The 14,638-nt window shown below is 43.1% G+C and overlaps 1 non-coding gene across 1 annotated transcript; it reads right to left on the bottom strand.

Annotated features, from left to right (window-relative positions):
- Positions 1 to 7,043: 7,043 nt before the first annotated feature.
- LOC115277127 lies at positions 7,044 to 7,150 on the bottom strand. Its single transcript, XR_003902234.1, has one exon. It is a non-coding gene; the product is annotated as a U6 spliceosomal RNA (small nuclear RNA).
- Between the last annotated feature and the right edge of the window lie 7,488 nt (positions 7,151 to 14,638).

The raw sequence follows: 14,638 nt of genomic DNA, 5'->3' as shown, positions 1-14,638 counted from the left end.
TATATATCCAGGCACTTGAGTGCATTGTCTCACTTAATTATTTCATTTTGTCCGTTTTAGCATTCACATTAGTCCAAGGGAGGCAGCAATCCCGAGTTCCTGCGAGCGGAAAGCCAGTAAGTGACAACGCCAGAAGGAGAATCCACCTGGACTTGACTTTAAATTCCTTAACACGGGGTCAGCCTCCGCAGAGGCGGAGGGGCTCGGGTCTCCCACGCAGAGGAGGGGCGCGGGGAGCCGTCCTGTGCCCGGCCGACCGGAGGGGGGCACTGCAGACCGCGCTCGCCTCTGCGCCCGCCTTCGGCTCCCTGCGCCCAGGGGCTCTGGCACCCGCGTGAGCCGATCTAGCCCCCACCCCGCCTCCGCCCCTCCCCCCCGCCCGGGCCCCGAGCGCGGGCCAGCGCCACACCTGGGTGCTCCCGGGGCCCCGCCCTGCGTGCGCTCACGAGCCCTCCACTTGGGCACCGAAAGGCTCCAGAGACAGGGTCTTCCGGGGCGGCCGGGGCGCTCCCGGCACTGGGCCCTGCGTGGCATCTGGGGATTTAGAGACGTCTGGCTCCCACCGGGCAAAGGAGAGGAAACCCCGGCGAAGAGCGGGGCTCCGGGAAGATCCCCTGCGTATTTGAATGACGATCTGCTGCTTCCCCACCCACCCCGCCTACGCTGTCCCCTCCTTTCTTTCTGCGCTGCGTTGTCCACACCCTACGCCGCCAGAGCACGGAATTCTGACTTTGAACCACCAAAATCCCTGCGAGACAGCATTGCTGTTCTTGGGGAGAGGACCCCCACCTTGGACCAACCAAGGTGAAGTCATACTTTCTGAAGTTACTCCCAGGCGAGTTAGGAGGCATCATCCACTGACCTTGACCCTTCCCCGCGGTCACCTGGGACCCTGGCATTTAAGGTGGGCAGTTTAACGAGGTGATAACGAAGTGAAAATGGCCTAGTAGCCTCTTGAATTTGAAGTCGGATTGAGGCTTTCTTTAGAAAGGGAATTTTATGAATAGGTTACTCCCATGGAACTCTTTACCAGTAATAAGCCCTGAATGTTAATTGGTCATAATTACCTTGTTAAAAGTCTAGACCCCTCCAAGTTCTAAGAGGACAAGGGAAAGAAAGTTTCTGAGATTTACAACCGGGAGGGAAACATCATATTGCTTTCTGCATTAGGTTATACATTAGCATACTTGTTCAAGTGAATTTTCCGCTTTCAACTTTTTAATATCCTTCCAATTCCCAACTAGTCTCTGGAAATTTAAAAAGGGGCGGCAGGAGGATTGGTGATGTGTATGCCACAGATGGCGATGGAAAAGCTGCCCAGAACATGTTGACATTTTTAAAAAAGTTAACATCCCCCCACACTTTAAAACTATGATATTAGGAACAGAGTATAATGGCAAAAGTTACTCGTAGAACATCTGTTCCTTCCAATGGGAGGATTTCTTTCCTGCCAAGAATTTATGAATTTTATATAGGAGCTTGGTTCTGTTTGGGGAAGGGAGAAGGAAGCTGGCCAAAGCAGCCCCCTCCTCTGCCCAGAATGCAAGGATATTTTGCTCCTGCCTTCTAGATGGTTCCTGGGGCTGCTGATGGGGCAGGAGTCACCCTTCTTGGTTTAAAGTACAAAGGAAGGTCAAAGCCATAGGACTTGAAGACAAGTTCCCATTCACAGGAGGCCTAATCCTTTTTAGAGGAGAAAGGAGAGCTTATAATTGGGATAACACATAACCAAACGGTATCAGTTTATTCCAAGTGTCCCTTTCATTTTCACATTGGCCAGATAGGCGGCCACTCGTTCATCTCAAACACTGAATCAGTCCCTTCCTCTGCGGGCAATTGTCTTTTGCTTTTGGTCAATTGAACCTGGTGACTGGAAGTTTATCTTTCTAAAACCACCAGGCTCAGGAAAGACATCCACGTGAATAGGACACTAAACAGATTAGTAGTTGAAACATTAATGAGTCTCTTTTGACTCAAAGCAAGTTTATCTGAGTAGTTGCCTCCTCTTCTGCAACTGAAAGAAGGTTCTGGTCGGCCGTGGAGATCAACTTTTTGCATTCTTAAGTGGACCATTGTCGCTTCTTGGCCTTTAAGTAGGATGAATGTTTTTTTTTTTTTCTTTTCTATTCCAAAGATTTCAAATGAAACATAAAAAAAGTCTAATCCATTTAAGTATCAAGAATCTAAATTGAGCGCCTGGGTGGCTGTCGGTTAAGCCTCCGACTTCGGCTCAGGTCAGATCTCACATTCGTGGGTTCAAGTCCCACATCAGGCTCTGTGCTGACAGCTAGCTCAGAGCCTGGAGCGTGCTTCTGGTTCTGTGTCTCCCTCTCTCTCTGCCCCTCCCCCTCTCATGCTCTGTCTCTCTCTGTATCAAAAATAAATAAAACATTAAAAAAAATTTAAAAAGAATCTAAATTGTTTCTCTTTGACAGTGAGAGGAAAAAATGACCGACATCAAGAGTTTAGGACACGTATTCAAGTCAACAACTTTTTATTGACCACCTGCGACCTGCCAGGCATGTTGTTAGAAATTGTCCTACCCCTCAGTCTAGAATGGAGCTAGACAATAAATGGCTCCAGCATATGTCACATCTCAAGGAATGATAAGGGCCATGAGGAAAAATCAAACATATGAAAGAGACAGAATGACAGGGGCAGAACAGGATGGCTTTTAGTATGGTCAGAGAATGGGAGTTCAGCTCAAGATGGCGGAGAGGAAGGGAGCTCTGTAAACTTAGTATGGTCAGAGAAGACCACTCCAAGGAACTGACGTTGGAGTGGTCCTCCTAGAATTTTCTCAGTGGAAATGTATCTCCACACACATAAACATAGATCTATTTTACTTAGCTGGAACCCACTCTATAGCTTTTCCCCCTGTCTCATTGACTTCTGAACATTCCTCTCTGTGCATAGAGTAATATATGGCTCACGAACATGAGACTTGGTAGAATCAGGTTTAAATCCCAGTTTCTCCGCTCAATGGTTTTTTGATTGTAAGCTCTCTTTGCTTCAGCTTCCTCAACCTTAAAACGAAGAGATGGGGGGCGCCTGGCTGGCTCAGTGGGTTGGGCGGACAACTTCAGCTCAGGTCATGATCTCACAGTCTGTGGGATTGAGCCCTGCATTGGAGTCTGTGCTATCAGCTCAGAGCCTGCTTCAGATTCTGTGTCTCCCTTTCTCTCTGACCCTCTCCTGCTCACTCTCTGTCTCTCTCTCAAAATGAAATAAAGACATTAAAAAAAAAAAAAAGAGGAGACTGATACTGCCTACCTCATATGGTTCATGTAGGAACTCCTGGAGAAAAATGCATGTCAAATGCCAAGTGTAAAGCTCAATAAATGTTAGCTCTTATTTTTCACTGTTTACCAGATGATCTAAATGAAGTGTGGGAGTCCATTCTGAGCACATACTAGGACTCATGTAACTGCTGCTCTACTGCTGGACACAAAGAGTTGAACACAAAGCAGACTCAGATGATATCAATGGAAGGAGAAACATAAAACAGTAACCAAACCAAACAAAACCCAAATGGAGAAAATGCCAAATCAACACATTTTCTTTTTCTTTTTTTTTTTTTAATGTTTTATTTATTTTTGATACAGAGAGAGACAGAGAGACAGAGCATGAGAGAAGGAGACACAGAACCAGAAGCAGGCTCCAGGCTCTGAGCTAGCTGTCAGCACAGAGCCCGATGCGGGGCTCGAACCCACGAACGTGAGATCTGACCTGAGCCGAAGTAGGAGGCTTAACCAACTGAGCCACCCAGGTGCCCCAACACATTTTCTAAGAGAGACTCCCTTCTGACATCCTTGATGCCTAGCCATATCCACACATTAAAAACCTGTCCATTTGCCACGTATGCCTAGATTAGGGGGGCGCTCGGCCTTACCTATTAGTTTATGGTCAATGTGTGGCCTCGTGTGCTCCCTGTGGCTGAGGGCCTGGACAGTCAGGCTGGAATGAGGTTGTGCAGTGACATAACTGTGGGGTACTTAGCTCAGCTGCCTCATGCGTGCAAAGGAAACTTCAGGTGACATGTTCTTTGGAACTCCTTCCTTCCATCTGTCATTTGCTTGTTCCTTGAGTACTACTCACTGGCTCCCAGACTGCTCCTGCGTTCTGAAGAGCCTTCCCTGGTTGAGATCTTAAATGGCCCTCTGAGTCATTTGTTCATGCCCTGTGGCACATACTCAGATCTATTTTAGGTTGAGATCCCGTTTAGGGGAAAAGGGATTATCTTTAGATATTGGGAGCATCAGGAGAATGTTGGCAGAGCAGTTTGGAAGATGGTGAAGAGGGAGTGGGCCGAGGCCGAGATCCTGGGCTCAGAGCACAGCACGCCAACAGGTTACTCCTTTCAGCTAACTCCCACATCGCTCTTCTCCATGGAAGGGGGCCTTGGAGTGTGTGATCTTCAGCAACAGAGACTTTCTCAGGCTTACCTCCGATTGGCCCAACTATCAAGAAGGCTGCTGATCTTTAGTCAGATTAATTACATGTATAAAGTGCTTTGGAATCAGTGAATGAAATATTTGAGAAGAAAAGCAATGGCTTATTTACTCTTGATGATCTTAGAGAGGCCTTGGGGTGCTGTGATGCAGAAACAGATTGTCTTTCTTGAGTCATTTTCCAAATTGGATCATAGAGGAATGTGGTGTATTTTTAATAGAATGACAGATAAGATTACTTGTTTCTATTAGCAAGAGGGATGAGTTAGGTCAGTCTTGTCCACATAGCTTCCTGTGCACCAAACATATCCCCAGTTTAGGTTAAAAAATAAGCACATTCCAAGGAAGTGAAGAGCATGTAATCCTCCAAATGAAATTAGCTTCACTTTATCTGGGAGGCAGTTGTGACGTGACCGAAAGAGCCTGGGATTAGGAGTCAGGTAGACCTGGGTTCTGATCATTAGGGAGGGTGTGACCTTGGGCAAGTCACTTGACTCTTTGGGGCCTCAGTCTTCTCCACTACTAAATGGGTATAATAACAAATTCTTTTTTTTTAATGTTTTATTTATTTTTGATACAGAAGAGACAGAGCATGAGAGGAGGAGGGTCAGAGAGAGGGAGACACAGAATCTGAAACAGGCTCCATGCTCTGAGCTAGCTGTCAGCACAGAGCCCGATGTGGGGCTTGAACCCACGAACGTGAGATCTGACCTGAGCCGAAGTCGGAGGTTTAACCGACCCAGGTGCCCCAATAACAAATTCTTAAACACCTCGCAAAACCCTGGACATATCATAGGTGCTCAATGAATGTGAGTGCCATCCATCCACCTCCAGCTCATTCAACTGGCAACTCCAAATCCAGGTACCAAGCACTTCATCCTGACACACAAGACGTGTTTTCCTGTGGTCAGTGATGATAAAGAAGCTAGAAATTGAAGGAAACAAACAAACAAATAAATCACACGTCCTACACCCACGATCTAAGAAATGGTTCCTCCTCACGAAGTTTCTGTTCTAGGCTTTATGTTGCCAATCTGGGAATATTGTCAAAGCAAATATTAGTTAAAAGTTGTTGACCAAGGGACAGGTAGTTAAATATTGTGTACAGCCGAAGGTATTGGTATCACAAGCCTAAATTAATTTTTCTCAAGCCTTTATTTATAAAGGGAGATGTTGGACAGAAGTATTCAAATGTGTCCTGAGGCGGTTGGTCCGAGGATTTTTTTCTTTCCTTTTGTAGACCCAGTGTCTGATCAGTCCACTGTAGTGCTTTCTTTTTTGTTTGCTTGTTTTTAACAAAGTGCCGGTGCATTCTCATTAAGGAAATAAAGGAAATGTGTGTGTGTGTGTGTGTGTGTGTGTGTGTGTGTGTGTGTGTGTGTGTACCAAACCCTAGGAGTTATTTGTAAGTTCCTAAAGAGATGACCGGATCGGTATTGCTGGAGCCTAAGTAGACTCCACCATTCATGGAGAAAATCAACCTATCACACTCCTCTTAATCAGTGCAAACATTCGGCCGAGCAGTTTTATCAATTTTTTAACATACCGTATTGATTGTATATCTGGAGGAGAAACTGAAAATAAAGAACTCTAAACCTGGAAGAGGTCACCCATTTCCAAATGCAAATTGAGATCCAAACATTAAACAATAGGGATCTTCTAATCCTTTTACAAAGGCCCAAATTGCAAATCAGACTCCCAGCCCAGAGTGGCTTTGCCTAACAAAGTCTTTAATGCAAAGAATCCCTTAGGCAAAGCCTCCTCTGTTTCTACCAGCTTTGGCACCAAAAGAGCCTTACAAGTCAGTTATGCTCCCTTGCTATGAAGTTAATTGTGCCTAAAACAAAATCAGGTTGTCCTCCTGATCTAGACCCTAGAAAGGGGTCTTGGATTGCAAGCTCCAATGGATTAAGCTCCATTTTGCCTGAATCATTAATTCCAACAGAAGTTTGAAATATTTTGTTGTATAAGGTTGAAACCTTCATCCGAACCTGAATGACACGTTTTAACATGCTTTAACATGCACCGGATAAACAAGTTGGATGTATCTAAAATAATAAGCAGTCGAGAAAATTGTAGGGGAAGAATGGTATATGTTGCTGTAGTTACCATGGTTGAGTCTGTCAAAGAACTATACAATCACTTTCTTAGAGAAGTAAACACGTTTTACTGGCTGGATTGCTGATTTTCATTTCGGTTACACTTTATACCCCTCGTGGAGCCATTGCACCAGGAAAAAAACAGCTGCAGACTTGCGTATTTCTGTTCTTCTTGATCTTTGGTTCCCCTACCCTTTGCACAGTGGCTGGTAAAGTAGATCTTTGAGCAGATTATATATGTTTGAATGGAATTGCATGGGAAGAGAAAGAAGCAGAACAAAGCCAGAATTATGTTTTATGTTAACACTTTTATGGAATGGCTCTTACATTGTCCATAGAAAGGAAAGGTGGTAAGTGCTATAGTGCTTGTCTTAGCTGGCTGCTAGCACAGCACTGAGAGAAGCACTGTAGAGAACAATGCAATAACTTTTTTTGGACATCAGCTCACAATGTTACATTGAATTTAGAACTTTCCTGTAAACAGTTTTTTTTTTAAAATATGGAACACTTCATGAATTTGCGTGTCATCCTTAGGCATGGGCTGTGCTAATCTTCTCTGTATTGTTCCAATTTTAGCATACTTGCTGCCAAAGTGAGCACTAGAACTTTCCTTTTAAAACCATCCTTTTTGGGGCACGTGGATGGCTCAGTCGGATGAGCGTCTGACCCTTGATTTCGGCTCAGGTCATGACCCAGGGTCTTGGGATCCAGCCAGAGTTGGGCTCTATGCTGAGCGTGCAGCCTCTAAGATTCTTTCTCTCCCTCTGATCACACTTTCCCTCTCTCTCTCTCTCTCTTAAAAAAATGAATAGAGAAGAGAGTTTAGAAAAATAAATACAACCATCCTTTTTGTTTTTTTAAATTCTTTATTTGCCTCTAAGTTTCCCTTGGGTTCTCACGATATAGCAGTCAGCTGCTGGCCTGCTGAATGAGATCGAGGGGCTGGTTGGTATTCTGATCCAGATTCTGTGACCTTGGGCAAGCCCAGTCTCTCTCTTTTTTTTTTAATGTTTTATTTATTTTTGAAAGAGAGAGAGAGATAGCATGAGCAGGGGAGAGTCAGAGAGAGAGGAAGACACAGAATCTAAAGACAATCTCTAGGCTCTGAGCTAGCTGTCAGCACAAAGCCTGACCCGGGGCTTGAACCCACGAACCATGAGATCGTGACCTGAGCTGAAGTAGGACACTCAACCGACTGAGCCGCCCAGGCGCCCCAAGCCGAGTCTTTTAGGTGGGCCTCCATTTTCTCCTTGAGATACATGGTCTTGAAGATACTTTCCTGCTCAGAAAGCCTGCGTAACTTTTATTATTTATTTATTTATTTACAACATCTATGTAATATTTATTTATGTATTTACTTACTCACAAGGTGTATGTAATTTTACAGCTTTAGAACTTGCAGTCTGTTCCCCATTCCTCTGTGAAGCACTGATTGTGGCTCAAAGGCAGGAGCATTTGTAAACTTCACGCACTGTTTTCTAGATTCAGTTCACTTAGACATGTTCAGACGTCAGGAAATGACTGTTGTGCAAGCAGTTAGGAGAGTTTCGGGCTTGAAGAGCCGCAGCACAGGTGGGTGGTGACCTCACTGCCAGGGACGGAGGAGCCTTCCTCAGTTGGGCAGAGGAGCTCACCCAGGGTCTACAGTGAAAAATACCTTCGTGAAGCTTTTAACATGTGATTTAAAAAAAAATTTTTTTTAAACATTTTTTAATGTTTTATTTATTTTTGATACAGAGAGAGACAGAGCATGAGAGGGGGAGGGGCAGAGAGAGAAGGAGACACAGAACTGGAAGCAGGCTCCAGGCTCTGCACTAGCTGTCAGCACAGAGCCCGACACGGGGCTCGAACCCATGAACGTGAGATCTGACCTGAGCCGAAGCCGGAGGCTTAACCGACTGAGCCACCCAGGCGCCCCTTAATTTTTTTTAATGTTTTATTTATTTTTGATACAGAGAGAGACAGAGCATGAGAGGGGAAGGGGCAGAGAGAGAGAAGGAGACACAGAACCAGAAGCACGCTCCAGGCTCTGAGCTAGCTGTCAGCACAGAGCCTGATGTGGGGCTCGAACCCACGAATGTGAGATCTGACCTGAGCCGAAGTCGGAGGCTTAACCGACTGAGCTACCCAGGCACCCCACGTGGGATATTTTTTTAACCTTCATTGCTATCTGTATACCGGACACTTAGAATTTTGCCCTTGTAAAGAGGCATGATGGATTATCCAAGGATAAGGATAAACATTGACAATTTGGGGCCTTTTCCCAAATTCTGACTTCCTGAAGGCTGTGCCCAGTGGTCCCCTAACTGCTTACTATGGGTCACCTGACACCCATCTGCTTCCCCCAATATACAGCATACCTTCCAAATGAACAAAATTCTTTCTAGAATCAATGCAGAGAATCACCTGTCAAGAAAGCATCTTCTGAAAAGAGATGCCAGGATTTGGGGCTCAGTATTTAATAAGTGATTAATTTTTGCTCAATTAAATCCAGTAACTGTGGGTCTTCAAGGGCAAATAAGGGAAACTTCTAGTGCTTTCCAGGGACTCATGTCTGTTGGAGGAGCCAGACCCATAAAACCTTGTAATATGCAAAAAAAAAAAACCAAAACAAAAAACCTTGTAATATGCGAGGGTAAGAGTTTAGTGAAAAATCTAGAATGACTGAAACATGGGAGACTTTTAATAAAAACTGGGCTTTGAAGGATATATAGGAGCTTGTCAGAGAATATGGGTTTTTCCAGAAGCAGCAGAGACCCCCATCTGTAAACAAAGCTCAGAGGCTGAAATAGGCACGGTGCATTGAGGGTCAAGAGTAGTTTAGGATGCCTGGTGCAATTAAGGAGTGATTGGGTATTTAAGGAGAGAACACTGGACACTAGGTGGAGGCCAGAGCTGAAGAACTGACCAGGTTAAATCCTTATCTATTAGGCCCTGGGAACCATGGGAAGTTAATGAGTAGGGGAGGGGCTTGACCAGGTCTGTTTGACCAGGAGAGCTGTGTGCTGGACCAGACCTGGGGATAAAAACAGGAGCTTTTTCTTCCACCTGGAACTGAAAGTGTGCATCATGCTCATGGCATAGTGACCGGCTCAGAAAACATCTGTGGGAAACTCAGTGCTTCCTTGTCAGTCTACCTTTAAATAGCACTTTGGTTGCAAGACAGAAAGTGTGGTGCTTTTGACTCTTTACCAGCCTTGTTGGAAGAACCTGGATATAAGCAAATCCTTCTGAATTGGTGTGTATCCATTTTGTATGTGGTCCTCCCTGCCCAGCAGACCGAAGACAGACGTATTAGGAGAAAAATGTTTGGGGTATGTCAGCAAGAATGAAAAACAAAAACCAAACGCTAACTTGTAAAAGGAAACTCGGTTTCCATAAAATGGGGATGGGAGAGGAAGCTCCAGCCCTATCTTCATTGTGAGGATCTATTACAGTAAAGGAAAGTGTGCTTCACGGCTCTCACCACGTTGTGCAGAAGTAAGGTGTCATTATACACCAGCAAAAAGTGACCAGATCAGAAGGGAGGCATACTTGTGCTTACTGAAAAAAATCCCATCTATCATGGCTAAGAGACTCTGCTTTGCGGTTTACATTGATTCACTAATCTCCCTAGCTTTCAGCAGGTGTATCTAGAGTTCCTTCAATATCTCTGTAAAGTTATTTACCAATTTTAGCTTTGAAGTGGGTGTGCAGGTATAGCATCTGAGTGTCGTGTCGATATGGCCACCGTTCATTGCTGATCCAATGCCAGTTAGTACAGATTCAAATACAGGTGACATAGGTATTATAATCCTTCTCAAGGGGCGCCTGGGTGGCTCAGTTAGTTGGGTGCCCAGCTTCGGCTCAGGTCGTGATCTCATGGTTCGTGGGTTTGAGCCCCACGTCGGGCTTTGTGCTGACAGCTAGCTTGGAGCCTGGAGGCTGCTTTGGATTCTGTGTCTCCCTCTCTCTCTGATCCTCCCCTGCTCACGCTGTCTCTCTCTCTCAAAACTAAATAAAAAACATAAAAAAAATTTTTTATAATCCCACTCTACACCCTCCTCCTCCACCCACCCACTCCCCTGCCACGGCCTGGACAGGTTTGACTCTTTGATTTTAAATCATTGCCAAACCTTTACCTAAGGCTATCTACCTACCTACTACCTACCTACCTGCCTATGTCTCCATAAAGAGCTATTTCTCTTGTCCCTTGCTTTGTTTAGATAATATCAGGTACCATGAACATGAAAAGAGACATAAAAAAATTTTTTTATGTTCTTTACTTATTTTTGAGAGACAGAGAGAGACAGTGGGAACAGAGGAGGGTCAGAGAGAGAGAGGGAAATACAGAATCTGAAGCAGGCTCCAGGCTCTGAGCTAGTTGTCAGCACAGAGCCTGACGTGGGGCTCGAACCCATGAACCATGAGATCATGACCTGAGCCAAAGTCGGACGCTTAACTGACTGAGCCACCCAGCTGCCCCATTTAAAAAAATTTTTTTTTATGTTCTTTATTTTTGCATGAAAAGAGACATAAAAGGATAAAAAATGGTCCTCATACTTTAGAGTATCATTAATTATTGTGTGGTATCAGTGAAAAATGCTCTGCTAAGTATAATCAGATGTCAAAGGGATCCTGGAAATGTGTATTTACTTTTTGTTATGAAATTGCGTTTCTGTTTATTTCCTCCTTTTCCTTTAAGAACAAGTGGAGAAGGACACTTGGGAGAGCAGGTTGCAACGTGCTGACTCATCTCGGGTGTCAGAGAAGACTGAGGCGATTTGAAAAAGTATTACATCAATCGTATTGTGGAAAACAATTAAAAAGGTGGACTGCCGGTTGTACATGATTCCAGAGAAGCAGTTTGATTGATGCTCTTACCCTGTGCGCCCTCCTCCTGCCCAACTAAGCGAACTGGCTCTGGTAGCCTAGATAGATACCAGCCTGAAAGATTTTCTGTGTTTAGGCTAACCTGACAGCGGTAGGTTTCTTCTGTGTTTTGACTCCAATCAGGGCATTGAAGCTCTTGGGTACCTTCATTAGGATTAAGACTTTATTGGTTTTTCAGGAGACGGTAAGAAATTTACTCAAGATTCTCTGTTTTGTTTTAAGGTAAAGACTTACAAAGGATGTTTGTCTCCAACTTTCATTTTAAGTTTCACTTAATATGAGAAAACTTTATTTTCATACAGCATGCTGATTGTGAACAGTCGCTCCTTTGCGTTTTCATAGGGAGAACACTCCGTGATATGTTCCACAGCACTCATTATGTAGAGAGTTCTTGGTGGTTTTATGTGAAATATTACTGGATGGCTCTGCGCGTGAACAATGAATGGTAGTTTCATAAACAAACTTTAGGAAGCAGACATCGCTTCAGTTTCACACTATAAAAACATGTCACTATATACTAGAAGGTGCTAAGAAAATATGAAGAAATGAAGTACATAAAATAAAATACATGATAGAAGAATGAAATACAGAAGCTAAAAAGGTTTGTGGAGGCCTGGCTGTTATGTGTGCTGGTGTGCTGGATAGGGCTTCAGAAGACAGAACATACAACAGAGCAGGTGTCTGACACAGGCTGCTAAATTTAGGAACTCCCATCTATCAAAATACATGAGGCACCATCCCTGCTTGTTTTAAATATTTTCCCTGTGGACTTGCTTTCTTGGCATAAAGACCGCCTCCCATGGACTTTCTCATATGTAAAGAAATTATATGTAAAAGTGGTTAATCTCCAAATATGAACTAACATTGCGTGTTTCTAAAAATTAGAGTTTTTGAATGGAAGAAAATTCTTCCCCCAACCATCCTACTTGAGATGGTGAACGTTCCTGTTTTATTTCAACAAGCCGAAAACAGAATTAATGCAGACACTAAGCATGTTTTCAGGTTGGAAGACTATTTTGCTGGAAAAGGCATTTTGCTGGGCAAGAGATAGACTGAAAATGTCTGCTGATGTGTTGATCTTGTGTGTGTGTGTGTCATGTGCACAAGTTAAAATCTAGGACATACAAAATTAAATGTCCCAGGGAAAATGTAATAAGCAGGCATCTCGAACGTTAGGTGCTCTTTATTATACAGTGTAAACGGCTCTATACTGCAGTAATGACAGGACGTCTCGGCACTCAGAACGGATAGGAACAAGAGTAAATAGTTTTAGCTATTTGTGCACGTTGAAAGGTTTTGCCCCGTAACGTTTTTGGAAAATCTTATTTCTTGTTGATACTGAAACTTTTTCAGATTAGAAAAAGTTCATGCAAGTGATGTTTCCCTATGACATCAGAAAAATATTTAATAAGTATGTTCTATTTTGGGCAGTTTCTTCTGAGATTATAGTTACTTAGCAAACACGAAGATGGTATCAGCCATTCAATAAACACTTTTCATACACATCGTGCACCAGAGTCTCTGTATGAGAGAAAGGTGATTACAAGAGCTGCCACCACAATATAGCACACACAAAAAGCTTGCTTCTTTAAATAGCTTTAACTGCGCTTTAAAAAATAAAAGCCTAAATATTTGCACCTTCATTCCTAAAAAGCTAAATAGATACTTACGTGGAAACTGTAGAAAATCTACCTGGAGAAAACCAGTAATAGATAGCTTGGCATTTCCTTCCAGGCCTTCCTCAGAAAGTTTCTGTCTCTCCTCTCTCCTTCAAGGCACACACACAAACGTATGCAATTGTAATCATACTGTTTATAGTCTCAGACCCTGCTTTTTCCACTTAACATACCATGAGCATTTTTCCATGTCATTAAATATGCTTTGAATATGTTCTTGGCCACATAAAATTCCATCCTAGTGATGCACCTGTTTTCTTTTAAGCTAAGACACATGCCATGTTTTCCAGTCATGCTGAACTCCTAAAAGCTAAGGAAAATACTTCGTGTTGATCCACCGTCAGGCTCTCATGAATTGGGTTTCTTCTATTTATAAGATGCGCCCACACTTCTGGACCCTGCATATAATGGAGTTAATAAGCCGTCTAAAGATGCCAGGCAGCTTGTCTCCTTGGGTCAACCTGCATCAACGTTATAGATGTACAAAGTGTCAACAAGTGTCCCAAATGCTCTTTCCATTTTGTGACCGCCACAAATGAAGTTCAAACTCTTGCATACCTGCCTCAAAAAAGCATTAGTGTCCTTTTGAAGTTGAGTAATTTTGGAAAATAAGCTCCAAGCTTACAAAAACACCACTGAAAAAATTTTTTACTTTACACTCGTATTTCAGTCTGCTGAAATCTAGAGAGGACTGATGGGAGTGTTAAATCTTTCTGCCAGAAAATTTGGTACTAACTTCTTGAGAATGTATCTGTAACACGCACGAAGCATAAATGAACCCTTTAATCCTCAGGAGGGCACTGTGGAACTACGTTCTCAGGGTTTCTCTGCTGTAGGAAGGTTTCTTTTGTTCCTCAAATTGTTCCGAGTGCAAGGCCAGGCCTCTGAGAAAGATTTTTATATTTTCATTTAATTTTAAAGAGAAACCATAAGGACCTTTTAAAATATGAAACTGGAAGGTGTGTATTTTATGAATACTTTCCTATTAAACTGAGCATATTGAATGACTGAGCGGGTTTATACCTGGTAATTCACATTCAGGTGAGGAAATTGCGTTCATGTACTTTCCCGTACATTCGAAAAGGGCCACCGGAACCAGGTTTAATCCTATGATCTCCAATAGTCAGCTTTCAGCCTTAGACTTTACTAGTACTTACTGTAAAACTAGCCTTAAAAATGTCTTCTTTTAATTATGTGTGGAGGTATAACGTTGGGCCTGAAATTCCTGTAACATGCTTTTCCAGGGGGAAAACAAAACAAAACAAAAACAGTGTTCAGATAAAATATTATAGGTTTATTTAAAACTTAATTCTCACCTTGAGTATGCAAAATACAAACTCCACAAAATGTTCATTTTTTTTACTTTGTAGTTTACAAATATACAAAATAGAAGTTTGCTTAAATTTATATTACATATTTATTAAGGCAAGGAACTATATAGAAAAAACATTTGTTCTGCTTAAGGCATACTTGGGAATAAACCATTGTACAAATTATTGCACATCTGAAACCACAGTGCATAACAGACTGTCTGCATAAA

Source organism: Suricata suricatta, chromosome 13 (genome assembly GCF_006229205.1).
Source record: "Suricata suricatta isolate VVHF042 chromosome 13, meerkat_22Aug2017_6uvM2_HiC, whole genome shotgun sequence".
Lineage (NCBI taxonomy): Eukaryota > Metazoa > Chordata > Mammalia > Carnivora > Herpestidae > Suricata > Suricata suricatta.
This window is presented reverse-complemented; position numbering and strand designations above follow the sequence as displayed.